The 26061-nt window shown below is 38.2% G+C and overlaps 1 protein-coding gene across 2 annotated transcripts in view; it reads left to right on the top strand.

The window, feature by feature from the left end:
• Positions 1 to 26061, top strand: part of HTR2A (5-hydroxytryptamine receptor 2A) — a 91991-nt gene that overhangs the window by 65126 nt on the left and 804 nt on the right. The window lies entirely within an intron of this gene.

Genomic DNA, 26061 nt, shown 5'->3' with positions numbered 1-26061 from the left:
ATTGCCATGATCTAGTTTCTAGTTATCTGCAGTAGAAATATTCTCTATGTTTGATCACTATGTCTGGTTCCACAAAGCCTAAGAACATAGAGAACAACTTCAGTGCCCTAAGAGATGTGCACAGGTGCGTGTGGTGTACACCAAGACATGCACACAGGTGTGCATATGCACAGATGCATTAACATATGCACACACACACTCTCTCTTTCACAGGAGATCATTTCAGGAATTAAAGTAAACCAAGGAGGCATGGTGTCATCTAACAGTTACCCTCATTCATCATTTCATCTTTAACTGCAGGGAAAGTATATTGAGTGCCTACTGTGTGCCAAGCATTAAGCTGGTTGCTTTTCTTGCTTTACCAAATGGAATTTTCACAACAATCTGACAAGGTAGAATCATTTTTCTCTTTTTACAGATGAAGAAACTGAGATTCAGAGCAGTTAGTAACATATTCAAAGTCACACTGCTGGCAAGAAAATTGGCAAGTTTAAGCCTGGGTCATCTGAGTCCAAAGCATAAAATATTTTCCCAACCTCATGCAGTGCAGGGGAAAAATCACCTGTCAAAACCACAATAGGAGAGTTCCCATGTTGGCTTCTCCTTTCACTGCTTATGTGAGTTGGAACCAGTCTCTTAACAACTCTAGGCCTCGATTTCACTGTCTGTAAAATGGAGCTGCTGGTACCCATCCTGGCTAACTGACAGAGTAGCTTAGATAAGATCATGCCTATGGCTGTGCTTGATAACTTGTAAAACACCATGTAAATGTAATCAGTGTGTTAGTAAAAAGGAAAAACTCCAAAGCCTCTGTAAATTATTAGCCATCAGAGCAAATTCTAGCCAAAACTGTGGGGTAGGCAATATTATAATTCAGCAGCTTCTGCTACTCTCTTGGTGTTTCTCTTTTTCAAAAAATTTACTTCTGCTTTGTCCTCACCTTAATGCAGATCTCCCTTCTTTGGTGCTCTCTCTTATGACTTACATAAAAACTTTCCATCCCATGTGCCATTCCTTGGGTGTCAACTCTCTGGAAGACTACTACTAAGTAACTGAAGCTGATATGCCATTGTGTATCATTGACATCTCTTCAGCAGCCCATCATGATGAAAACCCAAAAGGCAGAAATCAAAGGAAAAATGTTAGGCATCAAGGAGACAAGTGAGAAGAAAATTTGGGGACAAGAAATATTTTCTTGGTATCCCTGAAATGACCAGCAACAACAACAACAAAAAAAGTACCTTCAAACACTTCATAACTTATATAAAGTTTTATAACTTAATATTGAATTTAATCCACAATAATAATGATGATTTTGAAAGAAACCTTCAAGACTTTGAAGATTTCATTCTAAACTAAGAACATTAATGATGCATTTGTCCCAGCAAATATGCAATGAGACAAGACTTCTTTGTGAATTTCTGATTATTTTGGCATGTGGCTTGCTAAAATAAATTTTTTTTAAATTATTCCTTAATGGTTTACACACCAGTCTTAACTCTGAGTTTCTTTTTTTTTTTTCTTTTGAGATGGGGTCTCACTCTATCACCCAGGCTGGAGTGCAATGGCATGATCTCAGCTCACTGTAACCTCCGCCTCCCAGGTTCAAGCGATTCTCCTGCCTCAGCCTCCTTAGTAGCTGGGATTACAGGTGCACACCACCACGCCTGGCTAATTTTTTGTATTTTTAGTAGAGACGGGGTTTCACCACGTTGGTCAGGCTGGTCTTGAACTCCTGACCTTGTGATACCCTCGCCTCGGCCTCCCAAAGTGCTGGGATTACAGGCGTGAGCCACCGTGCCCAGCCCAACTCTGACCTTCTTTTTTGATATTAACACCAGTATATCCATCTGAGCCAACGTTTTATGGGAAGTCTTCATACCCAATTGGAACCTTTTTTCATGTGGCCCAGTCTCAGCAGAAGACAGACAGGAAACCGAGGTCCAGCCTGCTGCTGTTATCTGACCTTGGACAAATCTGAGCTTTTCCTCCTTGAAGCATATAATAAGGGACTTAGGGTCAATTGCTGAGACAATTGACCCTACGTCTATGCTTATCTGAACACTAGAGAGTCCAGACAAGGCCTTGTTGAACCAAGGCACCGCTTCAGGTGCAAAGGATAATCTGGAATGCAGAACCCTCACGCTTTCTTTCTTTTTTTTTTTTTTTTTTTGAGACGGAGTCTTGCTCTGTCACCCAGGCTGCAGTACAGTGGCGCGATCTTGGCTCACTGCAAGCTCCGCCTCCCGGGTTCACATCATTCTCCTGCCTCAGCCTCCCAAGTAGCTGGGACTACAGGCGCCCGCCACCACGCCTGGCTAATTTTTGTATTTTTAGTAGAGACGGGGTTTCATCTTGTTAGCCAAGATAGTCTCGATCTCCTGACCTCATGATCCGCCCGCCTCGGCCACCCAAAGTGCTGGGATTACAGGCATGAGCCACCGCGCCTCACGTTTTCTTAAATTCTCTAGATGGATTTCAAATAAATGACAACTTTATCTTTTATATGGGAATCTTTTGAGATAAATCAAATTGCTAAGTATCTAAGAAGTTTCTAAGATATGCGAGCAGGAGGCAAATATCAACATAAATGTTTGTACATCGGCATTTTCCTCGTAGTTGGCCTCTCTTCTGCACAGTTTCATAGCTACTACAATATTTTGGATTGGCCTTTTTAATAACCCTCAGGCTTCCTGAAGAACAAGTGCTCCTACTATTTGAGTTCAATTTCCCTAAAGGGTTAAAATTTAAAAGCCCAGATAGATTTAGAATTCATGGTGCAGAGATCTCTTTTTTAAAAGCTAGATTTACATTGACAGTATGCCAAGGTCACTTAAGTTTTCATTTATAATTGAGATTATGAGACCTTAAAAAAGTATTCTGTCTTCTAGAAAACAGCACAATTTGTACTTCCTGTCCTACACTTATTTCAGATATTGAAAAGTAATATGCCATTATTCAGATAATCTTGTCTTAGTTAGGGTGACCCTAAGAGCAGAGTCAAGATTCAGGTGCAGGTTATTTATGCAGGAGATGATCTGAGGGAGCCAACAGCATTAGAGAGGGAAGAAGTAAAAGTTCATTTAACTGTGTGTTCAGTGTGTGACATAAGCAAAAACTATACTCAAATTGGGTTGAGCAACTAATGCTGCAAACTCTTTTATTCTCTTCATAGGTTTGCTAGTGAGGGTCTGCTATGTGTATGTTATATGTGAGACCACTAAGTGTGGGAAGTCTAGGGATGGAATTACTCTTTAAAAAAAACTTGAATAAGATACTGGGTGGGGAGATTATTCCACCTCTTTACAAAATGTTTGTTTATTTCATTAAGCCTACCAACTTTGTCACAAATTAGCCTAAGTGATATAGGATAACTTAACACGCCTACCCAGAGATGCCATGCTGCATATGATAAGATATCCCTTAAGGCATTGCCACCACCTGATGCTGATGTTTCAGCCACTTTAGACACTGGTGAAAAGCAAAGTTGTGTGGGCCAATGGCAAAAGTGTTAAGAATATAGAATTTTTAAATTAGTTTTATGAGGAAAAAAATGAAAATTAGACAGAATGTTCAATATCACTATCTCCAGGCTCCATTGTTAAAGTTCTGCATTCTAAGACCTAGGATCACAATGGGGTATATAAAGAAGAATATCTAAAAGATGGGAATTAGTCAACATAGATAAGCAATCCAAAAAGACTTTTTAAGAAGAAGAAAAAAGGAAATGAAAAAATAAACAATAGTAAATATCAAAACAAATGTGTTCAGCATGTACACATGTAATGATGTATCTCTCTGATACTCGGAAAGGGGGATATATTTATTAGCCTTTAATTTCTAGAGACAAGATGGTGGGGTTTTTTTCCAAATTAGCAGAAAAATGGGAAATGTTATTCACAAGTGATTACAAGTATGACAAAATGAAAACAACTAAACATTTCCAAGACTGAAGAACAAGAAGAGTGATTTGCATGAAAATGAAGCACTACATTTATTCTTCTAATATAATCACCAGAGAACTTGACTATGATTAATTATCCCTACACTTCTCTAAAATAGAATGTGGAAGCTATGATGCACTTTTGGTCCAGCTCTTCTCCACCAGATAGACCTAAGTCTGAAAACTTATTGGAACCACTCATAAAGAAAAAAATCTTGTCAAACTTAGAATTATTATCATTGTCATGATGCAAATATCAAGTTACTTCAATCTCTATGAAGCATAATAAATAAAATATTGAAACTATTAGTGCATTTATGTAACATTCTGCTTTGAGAAATTTGCTTTAATAACTTTGAAAGACAAAATAACTATTTCTGCCTTAAATGAGAATATTTTTTATTTGACTTAAATACCAGCTTCTTTTGCTAATAGCTTTGAGTGGTCCTACTTGGTTCTAAGAATTTGAGCAAAGTACAGCTAGCCACTTGTAGCAGGCAATAATGTATATATCAAGCATAAACTAGCAATGTTTTCACATTTTTTGAAACAGTGAGATTAAATCCAGAAACATCCAACCTATTTATCTTACTACAACAAGGAAACCAGAAGGAATGTCAAAGGAAGACACTGAAGTTGATACTTATTGAGCAGCAATTTTGTGCTAATTTCACACATTTAATCACAATAACATGTCTGTTTATGTCTCATTGTAAACATAGAGGAAACTGAGTCTCAAAGGTAAATCTGACCAACTCCACCAAGCTAAGGAGAAGAATCAGAATTCAAGCATGACTATATAAATGGTAAGCTTTTACTGTTTCTTATTTCCACTGTGCTAAAGATCAGAAAATATTTTCTATAAGGAGCCAGATAGTACATGTTTTAGGTTCTGTTGTAGTGTGAAAACAGCCATAGACAATAAGCAAATGAGTGAAGGTGACTATGTTCCAATAAAACTTTATTTACAAAAACAAACTCTGGGTCAGATTTGAGCCTGGACTATATAGTTAGCTAATCCCTGGACACTTCCATCCAACAACAGCAACAATAATTATCACAAATACAACAACCACAACAACATATACTACTACACTACTACTACCATCACATCTATTTATTTGAGCCCTTAGTAAATGTCAAGTATTATGTTAGATATTTTAATATATCCTTACAACACCAACACTACACAGTGGATATTATCATCATCTCCATTTTCTATATAAGGAAACTAGAGATTTACCTACCCAAGCTCACACATAGTAAGTAATAGAGCTAGGTTTTGAAACAACATCTGTATTCTCAGCCACTTGCTCTATTTCCTCCCTAACCCAAAAGAATGAAAGCATATCTCTATCATGCTTGCATTATGCCTGTGACTGTCTTGCCTTAGTTAGAATGAAGAGTGCAGCTTAGCAGAGCTCTAGCTTTGGGAAGGAAATAGTTCCTTCTAAAGCCTCCAATTTACAATGCAGGGTAAATTAGACTTTGCTGAATAAACACTGAATAAACAATTTCAACCCATAAGTATAAGTGATGATAAGTGGTGATCAGCAACATAGTTAATTCTCTAAAGGAAATTCTTGATTTGGTAAGATAGAATCATAATATATTGATTGCCGTCTTTTCTCTTAGCTCACCTTCATGCACGGAGAATGTATGTAACATTAACTTCCTCCTAAATGTAAGGAAGAATGCATAAACTCTATGTCCTTTATATTTGTAGAAGTATGTTCAAAAATAAATTTCTTACATGCCCTTTCTACTTCCTATGCTAATCAATAAAATAATAAATATTGACTGGAAAAATTACTATTTAAAATAAATGTTATAGATATTAATACAAATCAGGGAGATTGAAAAATCTCCAAGTTCCTTCGGAGAACATGGATCTTATTGTCAGAATACATACAGAAATGGGAAAACAGGAATCATTGTTTTGAATCAATGTCAAATAGGCCTCACAGAAGCTCAGAGACACAAAACCCACTCCAGACCAAATCAAAGGCTACCGGAGGGATGCAGGCACAAGTTCCTCCATTTTCATCAAAGGCCTCAATCATCCATAGGACTCAGCTACTCTCTCTCAACCTGTTTCACTCTGGGTCTCTTTCACTCATCTTCCCTCTACCAGCTGGTTTCCATTTGGTTTCTTCTTACATACAGCATGTGCTCACTTACAGTCCACCATGACCTCTCTACCTCATGGACTTTCATCTTCTACAGCTGCCACTAATTACATGAACTTCTCCATACCGACCTGTGTAGATTTCTAAGAGAGAGCTGGTTAGGTTGGTCCATGTTCTCCCTACATGGGCAGAGACTTTGTTCTAAGCTCCCCTTATAGTCTACTGACCAGATATGGCGAGATGCCTTTCCCAATCCAATCAGCTGTGGTGGGCTATGCAGAATATTCCCCCAGATGAATCTCTTGACAGAAGAAGAGTTTTCACACAGAGGGCTAGGGTGTATCCATCACTGGGTCTGAATGCTAATCATACCTTATCTGAAAAGAGAGAAAATCTATTGACTTACTCTTCTGGCAAGGGTAGCTACCTCTTTTAACCAGCACTCCCTTTTCCTACTTTACATTTTTTCCTTCTAATACAGTTATTTCCAATTTCCTATCCACAGGTTGACACTTTAAAGAATATAACCAAGAAGTGAGTCAGCCAATTTTCTTTTATAGGGTTATCAGCAAAATAGTTGTTGCAAAACACACACACACACACACACACACACACACACATACGTAGAAGCTTGAATCTGAAACCCTGGGAAAATAATGGATGGGAGATGAACCAATCTCGATGCTTTTTCAGGGCTTGCCCTGGGAATTGTGATTTGATGACCTCAACAAGCAATCACAGTGCACCATGATTAAAACCAGCCACGTTATAATCTAATGAAAATTTAACAATTTAGAAAAATCTGCCAAGCCCCAGTGGAGGAGAAAATCATTTAGTAGCTGAAACATTTGTGTCGCTGGGGCAACAGAGTCCTACAACCCTCGGATCCACTAATGTTATAATTCACAACCATGAGAACAAAAACAAAGGATGACTCCTGTACCTGCAGCCCCCTGGAGGGTGGCCAGATTATGCCCTAGAAGACCATGGATTTAATTCGCTACAAACCAAAACTCTAAGAATAAATAAGCGAATTAGACATTAATAAAAATAAAGGAATAAAATATCTTCCCTTGTAGTACAATGAGAATTAGTTATTTCATATCCTTTAGGTTCGCAAAAATAAGAAAAAATTTACACAATAGAGCTTGGGTACTTTACTTTTAGAGAATGTTACAAAGACAAAGTTCACAGAAAGGACATTATGTGAGGTTGTATTTTCAATCTAATTCTAAAAGATTTAGAAGGATATTTGAAAGAGCGTGGCCTTAGGAGTTACATAGACATTACTTCAAATTCTCTAATGTACTGGCTATGTAAGAAAATTACTTAAACTCCATGAGGTACATCTGCTAAATAGGAATAATAATGCCTTGTGGAGTTATAAGAATTAGAGGTAGTTTATGAAGAGCTTCTCAAATGGTCTGACCTATAATAGAACTTAATATGTGATGGTTATTAACATGACTAGCTAGAGGAAAAAGAAGTAACTGCCTCTCAGTGGGGCCTTCCTCACTATAACCAACAGAAAGGAGGGCCAAAATGAGGACAAAGAGCCGTCTACAGCTAACATGCCTGAAGCAAAACTACAACGTGAGGTCTGGCAAAGTTCTCAAATGAATCTATCCCCATCTCGTTTCTCCCTTGGTGTTCTTATAATAAGGTGGATTATCAAAGGAAAACACAATCAACAAAGACAAACGCTGTATGATCTCACTTATATGAAGATCTCACTACTGCTTAGAGAGTAGATCTTAAGTGTCCTCACCACCCCCGACACACACATACACAGTAACTGTGTGTGGTGACTGGTGCATTAACTAATTCGATTGTGGTAATCATTACACAATATATATGTATAGCAAATCATCTCATCGTACAACTTGAATACATAAAATTTTTATTTGTCAATTATATCTCAATAAAACTAGAAAAAATAGGAAATGTATTTTGTAACTTTCTAGAAGATTCACAATCTATTTTAAGATAAAACTTCTGGGAATTCCTGCAATAAAGAAGCAAGTTTAACTTAAAAAAAAATCAATCGCTGTTTTGGGCCCTTTTGCAAGTATGGGTGTAAAAGGAGAGGCCCTTTCCCTGCCTGGACCTGTTTCTAAAGGTCTATGGGCTCCTTCCCACAAGGGGCCAGGTAAACAGGTCTTTCAGTCCTTCTGGGGTTGTGTCATATCAGAAGGCTATGGAAGCTAATGCTTTAACCGAAGTTGGGGGTGATAGCCTGAACCCAAGGTTATCCTGAAACTAGGAAAAGTACAAGGTAAGAACTTTGACAAGTGAGAAAGCACTGCACTCTCCCCATTCTGGGACCCTGAAGGTTTTCAAGTCCTCTACCAGGCTGTCAGTGAACGGCGGAGAACAGAAAATCAGACACCCTGGCAAAAGAGCTCCAGGCCTGAGCCTGACACAGAGGGAGTGAGCCTCCCAGCCGCCCACCACATGAGCACCTCAAGGCTTCTGGACTACAACCTTCAGATTCTTGTAAAGTAAGGGGGTGAGGCCCCTGGCAACGGTGACTACAATGGGACCTTCCACTAACCTTTGGAGAGAAAAGGGAAATCAGGCTCAAACTTATTTCCTTTGGAAAAACAATTTTTCAGGGTCATTATTTAGAGTAGTAATAAAAAGGAAGAATGAAGAAGTTATATTTCCTTTTCAAATCTGTCCTTTGATGATATAATAGATTATCAGTCCTGTCTGCTTGAGCAGAAGGAGGCTGCATTCCATCCCAGCTAAGCCATCCCTGGGCAGAATAATCCCCTTCTAAGCGGAAAGTTTTATACCACTGGCTGACACTCTCTGGGCATCAGCTATCAAGCAATTTTAGCCTTCCAGAATAGAGCTATACAGAGTAATGAGTGAAAAGAGCTTCTGAGTAGCCAAAGTAGTTTTCCTCAAGACCCATAGACTCAAGTCTGTCCTTAATACCTCCATAGGCTCTGCTCCAAGGTTTGAGGATATTAGTAGAAGCAGAACCTATGGAGGTAATAAGCAACAGTATGTTGCCTGCAACTTACAAACTTGAAGTCCCATGTGCCCTAGAGTTGTTGTGAGGATAGGGGGATGAAGTGCTATTAATTACTGTTGTATTGTTTGTCATTGCAAAATAAATTAGAAAATAAGATTGGAAAATGGAGAGGAAACAGGAAATAAAGAACAGCTGAGGTAAGTTACCACCACAGTCAAGGTGTAGCCAGTAAAACTACAAAGTAGGGTACAGGAGTGAAAGAAAAGCACCTTAGGCCTAACAGTTTCATTTTTGGCAACAAGTCTCACATTCTTCAAAGGTCCCCAAAGCTGCAATTCTCAATCTTTGGAATCTCTGGAGAATTGGTTTAAAATGCAGATTCCAGAGTCCCCTTCCCAGAGATTCTATTTGGATTCTATCTAGAATTGGTCCCAGGAATCTGAAGTGTTTTTTTTTTTTATAAGACCCTAGTGTTTCTGCAACAGTTAGTCCTTGGATCGCTTGTTGGGAAGCATGGACCTAAAGGTAGAATTGCACCCCAGTTATTCATTCCTTCAACTAATGTTAATTTAAAATACACCCAGGTACTGAGCAGAATGCTGAGAATTACGGAGATAGCAATGGCAAAGGCATGGTCCCTGCCCTCAGGAAGCCCATAGCCTAGTTGGAAATACAAACAGGTAAATAAAATCTGCAAAAGTGCAAATGTGCAGAAGTGTGATCAATGCTCCACTACACAGGCACAAATTTATACGTGTGTGTGTATATATGTGTATATATATACACATATACATATATATGTGTGTGTATGTGTGTGTGTGTGTGTGTGTGTGTGTATACATATGCCACAGAGGTAACAAAAAAAAGAACAAAAGAGAATGATAAATTCTACTTCAACAGGTCTGAGAATCTCTTGTAGGTGAAGAGATCTTGAAGTTGTATCATGAACAACAAATACAAATTCATTAAGCTGACATGAGGGAAAAAGCATTAAGTAACAGGTAAGTCCAGAGGTTGAAAAAGTGAGGACATTCAGTGAACCTAAAGTCTTACATTGAGAGTAAAGAAGAGACAGAAGGGAACAGCAGAAGATAAGGTAGAGCTGTACAGGTAGGGGCTAGATCAAAGACAACCCTAAATTGCAAACTTTCATGTTAGGAATCTCTCCTGTGGTCAATATAAGCCATTAAACAAAATAGTAAAAAAAAAAAAAAAAGTGTAATCAGATTTGTACCTTTGATCACTAGGGCCATGGAAAGCATACTGCAAAGGTAAAGGAATTGATGGTGAATGTGTCAACAGTTGCAAATGTACAGGCCAGGGCCTTTTCTAAAGCAATGGGAGCAGGAGTAGAGAATACAACAATGTTGAAATTGTTTGGTAATATAAAGGATGAATTGGAGGTAGGAGAACTGTTGTGTGATGCCCTCTGGAAACTAGTATACAACAAGCACACAATCTTTTAACCTCAATTCCAAAAATCCTTTATCCTCAACTCCAAAGCCAAAAAGTTCTGAAAACTAAAAAAAAAAATTACTAACTGATTTGGTAGCAAAACCTGACCTGACCTAAAGTAATTTTGACAAAACCTACCCTGAGCTGACAAGAGAATATGCATAACTTTAATTACCCTACTTGATGTAATCATTTATGTTTCTCTTCAGAAATTCGAAAGTATATGATTCCTGGGAGATGTTCAAGATCCTGCTGGGGATGTTATGAGGAACACATGGTTTGGGGTTCAGATTACCTTCCTACAATCAAAACAACTGAATTCACAAACATATCTAGCCCCAAGAGTCTTGGATAGGGGATTGTGGATCTATGAAAAATAAAGTGAAGACACCGACTTTCACTACCCAAGAATGAGAAAGAATAAAGGAGCCACAAGATTCAAGAACATTCAATGGGAGTTTAGACTACACAGTAGGAATGTGTCCATTCAAATTATTAATTTTTAAAAAAATAGTACTCAAATGGGTACTTTACACCTATCTAGAAAATCCACTAGCCCAGAACCTCTCAAACCTCTTCAAAACTAGATGAGCAAGGATAAAAACAATAATGCCTCCTGTTGGTGTAGCACTTTAAAGCTTACAAAGCTCTTTCCTAAAATTATTCCATTTAGTCCTCTAAACAACCCTAAGGCATTTTTGTATGCATGTGCTCATAGACTTAGCAAAATCTTAATTTCAAAAAGGCATTCAGTTTATTTTTACATATGTGAAGTTTCAAAAATTGTATTCAATACTAGAAAAGACTAGTGCAATGAAAGGCTTGATATCCTAAGAAAAAGAATCTATAGAAACACATTCAGCCTAATTAGTTCTACTCCTACGTCAATGTGAAAAATGTTGAAGTCTATACTGAGTTCACCAAATAATACAACATTATTGGACTGCTGGAGAAAAAAATAGCAGCCTGTACCTCTCTCTCTTCAAGCACTTTATATGGTTTGATCACTATTTTCATTTCAATCAGTAAACTTTTCTTCCTTCTAAAAAATGCACAATGATCTATAATTGTAATCTATTAACTTCAGTTACATTTACATCTCAATCTCCTGAGTCAATAATAAATTTAATTGTTTCATTCTTCATTGCATTTTTCTTTATAATCCTATATTTATCAGATGGTTCCATGGCACATGGCATTCTCCTTGCTAATTGTAGATACTAAATATTTGTCTGAATTAATCCACATCTCTGACAAAGCTCATGTTAAAACTGCACACATTGCCTAAATGAAGCAAAATGTGTCCTTTGCAAAAGTTGTCAGTCTTGCCTGTAACTTTTTCAGAAGATATACAAATAACATAAAAAACATATTGTCATTGTAAACTATTCAAATACACAACAGCTCACAGCCAAATGGGAGGGTCCCTTTTACAGCTGTTCAGTCCCTTCTACTTCGCATCAACAGTTTGATGTAAGTCACTCCATCCTCCACACTCCTTCCTTCACTCCAGGAGTTCAAAGAAAGAATTCAATTGTTTTTCTCTTTTAGGTTCTCTCTCTCTTTTTCTCTTCTCTTCTCTTTTCTCTTCTCCTCTCTTTCTCTCTCTCTCTCTCTCTCTCTCTCTCTCTCGCCTCTCTCTGTCTATGTGTCTGTCTCTCTCGATACATTTGATATCTTCTTCATCAGGAAGTCGTGTTGGCTCAGTCTTCAAAATATATCCATCACCCCAGACCAAAACCACCATCAACTCTCACACAAATGACTGAGTAGCTCCCTTCCTGGTCCCCTGGCTTTTTTTTCTTACCCCACTCAGAAAATCCGTTCACATCACAACAGCCAGAGGGACCCTTAAAAAAAACAATCTTCTGCTCGAAAGCCTCCAATGGCTCCCCATCTCATGCAGAGTAAATGCCTGAGAAATTCCTACACAACCTGCCCAGCCCTCATCTCTCTGAGCTCTTCTTCTGTAACTCCCTGAGCTGCGACCAGCCACACTTGGCTTCCCATCTGTTCCAGAATGTGAAACGTTAAGTGTCCACTTCAGGGCCTCCAGAATGAATGCAGCTCCTCCAGCACCTTGATTTTAGCCTAAAGGACTCATTTCAGATGTCTAACCTCTGGAACTGTAAAATAATACATTTGTGTTGTTTTAAGGCACTAAGTTGTGATGTTATGGGATCACTGGTGTGTCAGTTTTTCTGGCTGGATCCATGACCACAGCACCTTTGCCCGAGTTCCTGTCCTATGTCCTGGAAGAATGAGGTATGCAGACAAGTAAGGCTGAAGAAGAAGAGTTTTATTTAGTGTTAGAACAGTTCAGAGCAGTGGGTAGCTCTTCTCTGTAGGCAGGTCGTCCAGTCAAACGTTCAGCTCTTAGCAGAGGGGAGGCCCTGGAGATGGTGGCTCTTCTCCTCAGGCAAGTCATTCCAGTGTCTCCGCAGGTCTCTGAAGCTCTCAGCAGAGAGGGTAGCTCCTCTCTGGTCCTCCCATTATCTGTAGCTCTCAGTGGAGAGGATACTCCTCCCTGCAGCTGCTGGTCATCTTCCTCATCTCTCCATCCTCTGCTCTCTTAGTTGTCTACCCATCCTCTGCCCTGCTCTGGCTGGGCCCAGGGCTTTTATGGACCTCACAGGCAGCCCAGAAGAGGCACCATGAGACCCAACTCCAGTCCTGTAGGGACTGGCAGCCAGGACAGCAATCTTCCACCCTCCCTGGCCTGAAGGTGGGGCCTCATTGGGGATCTGCCCCCTTCCACCCAGTTCTCCATCTGCCTCCCACAGCCATTCATGGCCCCAGGGTTTGGCCCCAACCCTGCTCTGAGATCAGAGCAGGCAGGAGTGAAGAGAGGCCAGGCAGTGGGAGCAGACACCCCCAAGCCTGCAAGGACTGAGGGGGTGGGTCCTTCCTGGAGCCCCCGAGGGTGCAGGCTGCAGAGATGCTGGGGTCCTGTGCCTGGGAGGGCAGTGGCAGCTGCACCCATGCGCACCCGCCCTCCCAACTCAGAAGGGGCAGGGCTCCTGGGCGGCTGCAGCCATGCCCTCCTGGGCAGGGCTCCTGCTTGCTCGGTAGAGCAGGAGGCCTGGGTCTGCAGCTGTGGTTTGAGAGGCCGCAGCAGCACGGAGAGCTCCCGTCCCACCTCAGAAGGGGCAGGGCTCCCACTGGCTCCATGGAGTGTGCAGCCCCAGCCGTGCTTCCCTGCTGCAGCCAGCATGATGGCCGCAGCCACTGCCATCAATAACTTGTTAATTAGCAATAGAAAACTAATACAAAATCCAAACTTCATTTCAGAGTAGCCACAGGCAAGCATCCCTTCTAGACACAAGTGGGAAAAGTGCTTCCAACTTTGAACTTTCACAAAGTTCCTAGTGAATGTGTGGCTTGTTTGTTTATTTCTGTGTAGTATATGGCAACTGCAAACCTGGTCTATTCAGTAGACATAACGTGTAGACAACCGGGTATTCAAATAGAGAAAAGGCAGAAAGAGCAAAAACAATTTTATCCAAAAGTTACTGGAAATCTTCCATGGGGCAGACACCATACCACGGCAGGCACTGTGCTACTACGCAGTATAAAAGAAACAGGTTCATTCAGTGACTGAGTTTATGATCTGAGAGACCAAAATAGATGCCCCTTTATCAACTAAAATGGACCCTAAGGTTAAGAAACAAAAGTTAACCTACAAGCCGAAGGTTCAGGACTCAGCCAGCATGCAACTTCCTAAATTCCTACAACTACCAAAACAAAACAAAACAAAAACACTCTTGCTAAACTCCCTAACAATAAGAGCTATCAGGCAAAATGTCAGACCCTCCCTAACTCTGATTCACAACCCAGAATACTACAACTCTGACTGGACAGAGGACTGGCCTTAGAAACACCATTTCCTGATAAGCAACTGCAAACCCCAAGCCAGTCGCAGCCAGCTTATACAGATGACACACAAGTTGTTTTTGTATCCTCTAGTACATCTTTTGATGTAAAGAGCCAAATTCCACCTCATTTTAATACTATAACCTTGCCCCAAGGTGAACATGGACTGTATGTTACATGTGTTTACCCACTGTGCGTGCACTTGACTCCCCTTGTAAATATGTACAGATTTTCCCCAAACCTACTGAGTATGTATGATTCTATTGTGTAACACACACTCGTGGGAAGTAAAAGCAACCTCTTCCTTCCTTCTCTGAGAGAGAGCATCTTCTCACACCAGGGACTGTCTCTTCCCAGTTTTCAATATCACCAATAAAACTCTCCTTTCTACTTTACAGCCATCCTGGTGGTACTTTGGATGACAAACAGATAACAATTGTTATTAATAATTAATCAGCCAACTAGCAATTATTGATCATCTCCTGCTCAATATTGTGCTACATGCTGAGTGACACAAAGAAGCCTCAGAACAGGTTCGCAATGATGTGATACCAGACTAGTAGACCAGAGTGTGAGGCAGGACCTATCGAGTTTCCAGGAAATTATGAGTATAATAGGAAGTCAGTGTGGACTAGCAAGAGTGGGATGGGTGAGGAGGGAATTTGAGGGCACCTTAAGCAGGAGAAACAATAAGAGCAAAAGTGTGAAGAGAAAATGAGCATAGCAGGAGGGAGGGATAATGAGGGAAATAGCTTGGTTACAGCAGAGGGCCTGATAGGGAGCAGCAGAAAATAAGGTTGGACAGGTGTAGCACAAGTATAATCTTTCTTTAAAGGCCAGGCAGAGGCATTTCAATTTGATGTAATAAGAATAGGGAGCTGTGGCAGACTTTTTTTCCTGTTTCATTTTGAGAATTTGCAAATATCAAAAACAACTGAAAGAACTGTGTACTAAATAAACACCTTCTATGCATCACATGGACCGTCAATTATGTATTACTACATTTGCCTTATATTTGTCTTAGTACCTAGCTATCAATTATTTTTCATTTTTCATTTTTGTTTTTGGCTTTTTTTAATGGTGGTAAATTTTCAATTCTTATTCTTGCAGATGAATCTTGACTCATTTTGCCAATTTCTGCAAAAATACCCTTGGAATTTTGATGAGGATTACACGAAACTTGTAAATCAATTTAGAAGGAATTTACATTTTTTAATTATCTGTTTTCCTTCCCAGGAGAATAGCTTCAGCAATGTTTTGTGTTTTATATTTTTTCCTTTTACTGATTTCTCAACTTTATGATGCAGCTTATTCTTAGGTATTTTATTGATGATGTGGACATCTTTTTTTCCCCTCATTTAAAGTTTCTAGCTGGTGACCCAGGTATTTCCTTTCATGCCCATGCTTAGCCAGGCTTTGCTCATTTTGCATGTTTCTCTTATACAAGGCTCTATTATAACGTGGGCTCACAATGCCAGATGCAGGGCTGAGAGGAGTAAATGGTCTATGCACACAAACCAGCATTTTTCCTCTATGCATACAAACCAGCATTTTTCTTAACAGCTCATTTGTCAATTATTTATTAGAAAATACATATTTTTCAGTACTTATATACTCATTTGCTAACCTGACATTTGGGAGAACAATTCATTCACAAAAGTTTCAAGAGTGAAGGAAATAAATAAAAGACTTAGAAGTTGACAAAAGATCATAGCTAAAAGTAAATATATGTCCTTCTTTAATAGTTGGTAGCATCCATTTCCTGGATTGATCACTTATTTTCTTCTGAGAGAATAAAAAGCTGGACTACAAAGAATGGTTATTCTAAATTAAAGACAAAAAGATAATGGGTGTGATAAAATGTTCATTTTCATCTAAAGTAGAAAATCAAATGGACAGCTCTGTGGCACATGTTCTTAACAGCACCAGGCCATGTTTTTCTTTAGCCATCGTCTTTAATTCAGCTATGAATAAGCAGAACTTTTTAAAAAATTATAAGTTTCAAAAATCAAACCAATAAAATTGGGAATCTTATTGCTTCCTGTTCCCTCATGTCCACTCCCTATAGTATGTTTACAGGTAGCCCTTTTTGTGAGATTTTGTGTATCCTTCCAGTATCCATTAACACAAATATCTACTTTTATTTCCATTTGATATATAAAAAGTAGCGGCCGGGCGCGGTGGCTCACACCTGTAATCCCAGCACTTTGGGAGGCCGAGGTGGGCGGATCACTAGGTCAGGAGATCGAGACCATCCTGGCTAACACGGTGAAACCCCGTCTCTACTAAAAAAATACAAATAATTAGCCAGGTGCGGTGGCAGGCGCCTGTAGTCCCAGCTACTCGGGAGGCTGAGGCAGGAAAATGGTGTGAACCCGGGAGGTGGAGCTTGCACTCCGGCCTGGGCAAAAGAGCAAGATTCTGCCTCGAAAAAAAAAAAAAAAGTAGCATACTGCATACATATATACTTGATCTATACCTTACGTTTTTTAAACTAGAGATTGATCCATATTTCTATACACAGAACTGCCTCATTCTTATGTGAGGCTGTATAGAATCCCATTTTGTAATGTACCTTAGTACATTTAAATGGGCCTTTATTGACAGATATTCAGGCTGTTTTTCTTGTTTTGGTATTATACACAATGTGGCTATGAATAACCTTGGAGGTATAATATTTAATACATTTGAAGTCATACTTGTAAGAAAAATTCCACTAGTACTGGGTCCAAATATTAATGCATTTTTAGTTTTGACAAATATCATAATTTGATTTCCATGGTGTTTGTTTCTACCTTGTGCTCCCACCAACAGCATGTGAAAGAATTTGCTTCTCCATGGCCTTGCCAACAGTGTATTGTCAACATTCCAAATTTTGTCTAATAGGTAGAAAATGGTATCTCAATGCGATTTTAATTTGTATTTCTTATGATAAGTGAAGTTGAGCATATTTTCATACCTTGAAGTCTCACTTGCATTCATTTTCCTGTGAAGGTCTATGTTGTTTGCCATTTTTCTATGTGGTTATTGCTAGATCTTTTTCTGCTTGATGTCTAGGAGCTCTTTATTTCTAAGGGAAGTTAAATTTTAATTTATGGTATGAGTTTATTATCTTTTTCCATTTTTTCCTTTTTTATTTTACTTATTGTGTTTTTCCCTTATGCAGAAATGTTGTTTCTGCTGTTGTGGTTGTTGCTAATGTTGTCAAATTTAATGCATATATAAGGGCAGTGCTATGGCTACTAAATTTGAATTGTGATTAGAAGGACCTTCCCTACCTTAAGGTTACAAATAAATTTGTCTATCATTTCTTCTAGTACTTTGATGGTTTTATTTTTAAATTTTAAATATTTGATGTTATTTGGTATTTAATATTTAATTAAGGTTGTTTTATTTGATAGTTTAAAATTATTACCTAAATCAGGGAACTATTCCGATTATTAATTGAATTATTAATTTTAACCTTAATTTACACATGGGGAAGTGAGTTTCATTGTATTTTTTTTTGTCAGAAAAAACAAGGCAGCCCTTCTCTGCATGTGGCAATAATAGTAAAACCAAATGATCACAAGTGATTTCAAAGAAGTGAAGAACAAAAGAGTTCATATTAGTTTTCAGCAAAGATATGATCCCTCACATATTGAATTCAGTTTGATTATCATAGTTTATGGCAAAATGCTACTGGACATGTGCAGCATTTAGAACTCTCATACATTGTTAATGGGGATACAAATGTTATGGCCACTTTGGAAAATAATTTGCCCAGTTTCTTATAAAGTTAAACATACCTATCATTCAACCCAGAAATCTCACTCCTACATCTTCACCTAAAAGAAATGAAAACCTAGGTTCACACAAAGACCTATATGTAGATATTTATAGAAGATGTATTCATAAAAGCCAAAATCTAGAAATAATCTAAGGCCCATAAACTGGTGAATTGATAAATTAATTTTGATACTTTCTGACAATGGACTAATACTCAAGGATGAAAACTAAAGGAACAGAAATTACATCAGTGTTTGCCAGGGGCAGGAGGTGGGAGAAAGGATACAAAGGAACTTTTGGGGGGAAATGGAAATTTTCTGTACTTGTACCTTGTTTGTGGTGCTGGCTACATAACTACAAATACTTCTTGAACTATGCAGTTTAGAGGTAAGTTTTGCTATTTATAAATTATACCTCAGTAAACATGATTTTTTTTTAAAAAAGTGAATATACTCTGATTACCACTACCAATTATGACACAGTAACTAGCACTGCACTTGTCCTTCCGCTGAAGAAAACTCTACCCCTAGCAAAATGCAGCAATATGTTTTCATGCACTGGAAAACAAGCAGTGAAGCACCATGATCCTTCAGAAAAGGAAAACCACAAGATGAGTCCCATAATTGCCCAAGTTTTTTTTCCTAGTGGCACTTTCCTGCCACAGATCATAAAGATAGGGCCTAAGCACAGCAGTGATATTATTGACCTGAAGAGGCAAAGATTAGAGTTCTGGGCTGCTGAAGCAGCTAGAATTTGTGAAAGAACTTGAGAAGAGGGAGGTATACGTGAGGTTCCAGAATTCTGCATGATGATTCATATGGGCGCTTGGCTAGGTCTGACATAAACATGCACAAGATAAGACTTCATGAGACCAAACAAAGATCATGTGCTTTAGGGCTGAGTGATACCAGAAGTTATGCAACACTGGAAGATATTAGAGTTCATCCCAACCAGAGTAGAGAGATGTCACTGAGCATTTCACGTATTAAATTGTCACTCAAGAAACACCATGTCATAGGAATAAAAAGCATATACCAGGCTAAGGGGTATGCCCTAAGAATGAATTCAAACCAAAAGTGACCTGCCTACCATCAAAAAAGTCTGACAGGACTAAAAAATAAAAGTATTGTCAGTAAATGAAGTGCCTACTGATAAAAATTCACTACCCTGTGGACAATACAGCATAATCCAAACACCATACCACATGTCATTAGCATTATCCAACAAATTACCAAAAATTACTAGACGTGTGAAGAGAAAAGGAAAGTGTGACTCATACTTAAGAAAAAAATCAGTCAGTGGAAACCACCCCCAAGATGAACAAGATGTCAAAATTAGCAGATGGTACTTTAAAATAGCTGTTTAAAATGTTTGAGGACTTAAAGAAAAACATAGTCATAATGAATGAGCAAATGTGGACAATCTCAAGAGAGAAATGGAAACTATTAAAAATTCAAATAGAGTTTTTAGAACTGAAAACATAATATTCTTCAATAAAGTATTCATTAGGTAGGCTGAACAGCAAATTGGAGACAGTAGGGAAAAGAATCAGTGAACTTGAGGATAGATCAGTAGAACTTATTCAACCTGAGGAACAGAAAGTGAAACTGACTTTTTAAATTTAATGGAGTCAGGGTGACCTGTGCAATAATGTTAAAACGTCTAACATTGGAATTCATTTGGAGGAATAATTACAGTTCTACTAGAAGAGGAGAGACAAAATTGGACAGAAAAAAAATTTGAAAAAATATTATGGTCAAAATACACCCAGATTTGGTGAAAAACATAAATTTACATTTTAAAAAGTTCACTGAAGCTCAAGTAGAATTAATGAAAAGAAAATCATTCCTAGGCACATCATAGTTAAATGGCTGAAGACCCAAAAAGAAATAGAAAATCTTGAAAAGCTGCCAGAGGAGCAAGGGAAGACACACTATATACAGGGTGCAACATTACAAATAAATAACTAAATTGTCACCTAAAATTATGGTGGCCAGAAGACAATAGAAAAACATTTTTAAAGAGAAAAAAACAAATGGCAACCTAAAATTCTATATCCACCGATGAAAATATTCTTTAAAAGTAAAGACAAAATGAAGGCGTTTTTTCAGTAAACAAAAATTGGGAGAATTTTTTATAGGCAGATTTGAACTCTAAGAAAGCTACAAGATCTTCAGTCTGAAAGAAATGATACCAGGAGGAAATTCATACATATTGGAAGAAAGGAAGAATACTGAAAGTGGCAAATATTAAAAGGATGTGTTATGCCACTTCTTCTCTTATTTTATTATGATAAAATATTTGCCTATTTAAAGTAAAAGTTATACTACTTCTATAGCACACTTCTATAGTTTTATAATGTTTGTAGATCTAAGAGTCATGATAACAAGAAATAAAATAATGAGGAGTGGGGAAATAGAACTATACAGTTACAAAGTTCTTACATTAAAGTGGTATAATATTAAATCAAAGTAGACTGTGATAAATTAAGAATGCACATTATAATCCCTATAGAACCCACTTAAAAATAGAAACAGGTACAACTAAAAGGCTAATAGAGGAATTCAAGTGGAATGATGAAAAAAAATCAATTAACCCAAATGAAAGCTAGAAAGGAGAAATAAATTTTAAAAGGTGGGACAAATGGAAAAGAAATAGAAAAGAAGTAGACTCAAATCCAATTGCATCAATATTTAAATTAAATGTAAATGGATTAAACATTCTAATTAACAAACAAAGACATTCCATAATGATAAAGAGCCCAGGAGTTCAAGACCAGCCTGGACAACATGGCAAAAACCCATCTGTCTCTATACAAAATTTAAAAATAGCCAGGTGTGGTGGTGCACACCAGTAGCCCCAGCTACTCAGGAGGCTGAAGTGGGAGAATCACCCGAGCCTGGAAAATTGAGGCTACAATGAGCCATGATCACGCCATTGCACTCCAGCCTAGGCAACTGGAATAAGACACTGTCACAAACAAACAAACAAACAAAAACTTCCCTGGAGTAAAAACCAATTAAATATAAAATGCTCTGAGCTCTGAATTTCCTAAGAAATAGGTGATACTATGATATTGAGACTTTAAAGGGAGACAAGTTGTTAAGGAAATGTGAACTGTTAAAGACTTTATTAACAGAAAAAAATTATTATGGGTCATATGATGGAGACATGACCAACAGTGAACTAGATTGATATTTCTCAGAGTACGTTCCAGACTACATGAATCTTTCAGAATGCTCAAAGACGAAAAAAAGAAACTATAACCCCTCAATGGGAGATGCATACTGTAAACTAGCACCTTGAAGTCTCGGACTCGGTGACGTCTTTTGTTCAACCTACCATTCCCACATTTAGTCACAGAAACATAAATCTAAATAATATCCCACGGAATTGGAGTTTCTCAATGTCACTCTGAGAAATGTGGGACCAGATTTATGAAGACAGTCCATTTACTAGCCAAGTTTGGTAGCATGATAAAATTTAAAATCAGATATAAATTGTTTTGTGAGTTCTAACTTCACCTAAGTGTATTTCTCAAATATACAAGCCTATGAAACTCCAGAAAATTGGAAGTTTTGCAAGAATTGTCCTTTCTATACCAGTCAGTTCAAATATAATGATAATGTTGCTACTATTCCCTTCCCATTTCCAATAAATTTAAAATAATCTTGGCACTATTTCCCATTTCTTCCATTCCAAATCGGGTTCTGGTTTATAAACATCTCTCCTCTTTTTCTCATGTTACTATCTCTGCTAAGTCACTTTACTCATAGTCTTTTAAACTCTGTTCTTTCTTCCCCTTATTGATTTCAATGAAAGCACTTTTAGATCTGGCTTTTTTTTTTTTTTGAGACGGAGTCTTGCTCTGTCACTCAGGCTGGAGTACAGTGGTGCAAGGTGGGCTCACTGCAAGCTCCGCCTCCTGGGTTCACGCCATTCTCCTGCCTCAGGCTACCGAGGACTACAGGCGCCCACCACCACGCCCGGCTAATTTTTTTTTGTATTTTTAGTAGAAGCGGGGTTTCACCGTGTTAGCCAGGATGGTCTCGATCTCCTGACCTCGTGATCCGCCCGCCTCGGCCTCCCAAACTGCTGGGATTACAGGCGTGAGCCACTGCGCACGGCCAGATCTGGCTCTTTAACCATGTCTCTTATTCACAGCATAATGCTTCTAGAGGGTTTCTGCAACATTGCTGACTTCCAGGTTATATGGATTACTTTAGTAGGAGGTAGACTGGAAAAGGTCAGAATTCAATAATTATTGAGACATTTTGGCTGTGTTTTCTCAAGTACAATTGAACCAGTGTGGGCTAAAAGCAGCTGACATTTACAAACAGTAATCAGGTTCCATTTTGTGGGACAAATATTGCTTTTTTGCAAGCTTTGTTCTGCTCCAAGAAATTAGGTTTATCTAGTATTTGAGCTGGAGCCAGATCACTTGGGTTCATAGCAATCTAACCTCAAGCTTTATTTCTAGCTGTACCAGTGCCTTGACTAAGGTCATGTATCTCCTTGTGAATCAGTTTATACTCTGTAAAGACAAAATTAACTTTATGCAAATATATTTGATGCTGTTAACTGAGTTAATATATATAAAAAAAGACTTGTTTTACTGAGAAATAATAGTATTTTCCCATGCTTTTAGAAAAAGTAAGCGTGGGCTGTGGTTCACACCTGTAATCCTAGCATTTTGGGAGGCCAAGGCAGGAGGATCACTTGAATCCAGGAGTTCAAGACCAGCCCTGGCAACATAGCAAGACCCCATGTCTACAAAAAAAAAAAAAAAAAAAAAGGAAAATAGAAAACAGAAAAAAAATAGCCAGGCATGGTGGCAATGCCTGTAGTCCCAGCTACATAAGAGGCTGAGATGGGAGGATCACTTGAGCCCAGGAGGTCAAGGTTGCAGTGAGCTGTAGTTGTGCCACTGCACTCCAGCCTAGGCAACAGTGAGACCCTGCCTCAAAAGAAAAGAAAAAAAGGAAAAGTAAGCCCTATGAAAGCAGAGACTTTGATTTGTCTATTTCCGTATTTCCAGTATCTAGAAAAGTATCTTGCATGTGGTAAGCAATCAATGATTATTTGTGGGTGAAAGAATAAATAAGTGGATAATAGTATAACTAGAGATCCAGAGATATAACAAACAAATTTACTTTGCCCAGTGACATAAAATAAAGCCATATTCTTGCACCTAACTTTTTATATTTTTAAAACTAATTCCTTGTTGTTTTCATTAGTTGTGACTAGGGGAAATTACTAATTTGTTCAGTCTAGAATCCTTTGATAACAAAAATAATGTATAGGATCAGTATCTTCATCATGATTATTATCGATGAAGATTATTATTATTGGCGGTATGGAATGGCAGTTAAGCACACAAACTCAGGATTTCAACTAATGGAAGCAAATCCCAGCTCTGCCATTTACTAGCAGACAGTTCTCAGAAGACGACATTTATGCAGCCAAAGAACATGTGAAAAAAAGCTCATCATCACTGGTCATTAGAGAAATGCGAATCAAACCCACAATGAGATACTATCTCACTCCAGTTAGAATGGAGATCATTAAAAAGTCAGGAAACAACAGATGCTGGAGAGGATGTGGATAAATAGGAATGCTTTTACACTGTTGGTGGGAGTGTAAATTAGTTCAACCATTGTGGAAGACAATGTGGCGATTCCTCAAGGATCTAGAACCAGAAACACCATGTGACCCAGCAATCCCATTACTGGGTATATACCCAAAGGATTATAAATCATTCTACTATAAAGACACATGCACACGTATGTTTATCGCAGCACTGTTCACAATAGCAAAGACTTGGAACCAACCTCAATGCCCATCAGTGATAGACTGGATAAAGAAAATGTGGCACATATACACCATGGAATACTACGAAGCCATAAAAAAGGATGAGTTCATGTGCTTTGCAGGGACATGGATGAAGCTGGAAACCATCATTCTCAGCAAAGTAGCACAGGAACACAAAACCAAACACCACATGTTCTCACTCATAAGTGAGAGTTGAACAATGAGAGCACATGGACACAGGGAGGGGAACATCACACACCAGTGCCTGTTGGGGGTGGGGAGCTAGGGGAGGGATAGCATTAAGAGAAATACCTAATGTCGATGACGGGTTGATGGGTGCAGCAAACCACCATGACACTTGTATACCTATGTAACAAACCTGCACGTTCTGCCCATGTATTGCAGAACTTAAAATATAATTTAAAAAAAAAGAAATAAAAGAAAAAGAAAGTAGGTCTTGCTATGTTGCCCAAGATAGACTCCATCCTCCCCTGTCAGCCTTCAGAGTAGCTAAGACTATAGTAGTGCACCACTATCCCCAGCTATTTAGAAAGCATTTTTGAGTTTAGTGAGTGAAAGTCAGAACTGATTTTACATAGTTCATAAAATATTTGTAGAAGGGATACAAAATTAAATCAGTAGCAAAATAAATGTATATGTAACTATGAAATGTAAATTCTATTTTCCCATGATATTTGGAAATTGGAGCAGCCTCCCATGTCACATTTCCAAACTAACACGTAAAAACAAAAATAAAAAATAAGACCTCAAATACAATACTGTCTCAAAAATAGATAATCTGAGGCATAGATTATCTCAAGGTGTCAACCTAGAGTTGCTAGATCTGTCTTATTTTATCAATGTAAAATGTTAAATGCGTGAAAACTCTTCTATAGTTAGCTGTGCTATAAAATAAGCCATTAGATGTTTTATTAAACATGCTTTATAAAAACAAAAGTAGATTAAACCTAAAATAAGCTTTTGATTACTCCTAGACTCCTTTGTCAAGCACAAAAAGTAAACAGCAAAATAACTCACACTTGAATGTTTAAACTACTTCTAGGTCATACACAAAAACCACTACATATTCAGCCTAGCCCTTAAATCACTTGTATTACAAATTAAAGACATAAATTTTATCAATTAATTTATAATTTGACCCTCCTACTCCATCTTCTAAAAATGATTGAAGGACAACTAATTGCAGTAAGTAAGAGCCAAACATATCCCCAGAAAGAGAGAAATGAGAAGTAAAAGAGGAGAAAAGAAAATCTTTATTTAAACATTGTAATTAAAGTAAATACTGTAATGCTACAGTAATGGGTAAAACTTGATTCTCAGCATCTTAAAAACCAGGACAAAGAATAAAGTACAATACATAGTTCTGACTGATAGGCAGAAGTATGCTCATTTATCATGAAAAACAAACTTCTATCTAGACTGTTAGTGCTAAAAGAAATACTTATAGGAGACTTTGTAACCAGTCACTGAACTACTTTATAAATATTATGTACAGCTATTTCAAATGTTACATTTTTTAAATCTTAACTGTCTATGTAAGAAAATAACGCCATAGCATCATTCTGTACACGCGACTGTACTGAAGGCAGGGAGATAATGGGAGGTAGTGGAGTCTAGGTGTAGAATTTTCTATTATCTTTAATATATTGTGCACATCAAAGATAATTCATTCATCAAAATATTCCATTAGAGAATTATAACTAGAGTTAAAGACTTATTTGTGATTTCTGAGTTCCTATTGGGACTTTGTAGCAAAATGTGCTTCAGGTTTCCCACCACAAAATGTGAAGCGAGCCAGTTGCAGTGGCTCACACCTGTAATCCCAGCACTTTGGGAGGCCGAGGTGGGTGATCACCTGAGGTCAGGAGTTCAAGACCAGCCTGGCTAACATGGTGAAACCCCATCTCTACTAAAAATACAAAAATTAGTTGGGTGTGGTGGCGGGTGCCTAATTCCAGCTACTTGGGAGGCTGAGGCAGGAGAATTGCTTCAACCCAGGAGGCAGAGGTTGCAGTGAGCCAAGATCATGCAATTGCACTCCAGCCTGGGTGACAAGAGCGAAACTCTGTCTCAAAAAA

Source organism: Hylobates moloch, unplaced genomic scaffold (genome assembly GCF_009828535.3).
Source record: "Hylobates moloch isolate HMO894 unplaced genomic scaffold, HMol_V3 SCAFFOLD_4, whole genome shotgun sequence".
In the NCBI taxonomy this organism is placed as follows: domain Eukaryota; kingdom Metazoa; phylum Chordata; class Mammalia; order Primates; family Hylobatidae; genus Hylobates; species Hylobates moloch.
This window is presented reverse-complemented; position numbering and strand designations above follow the sequence as displayed.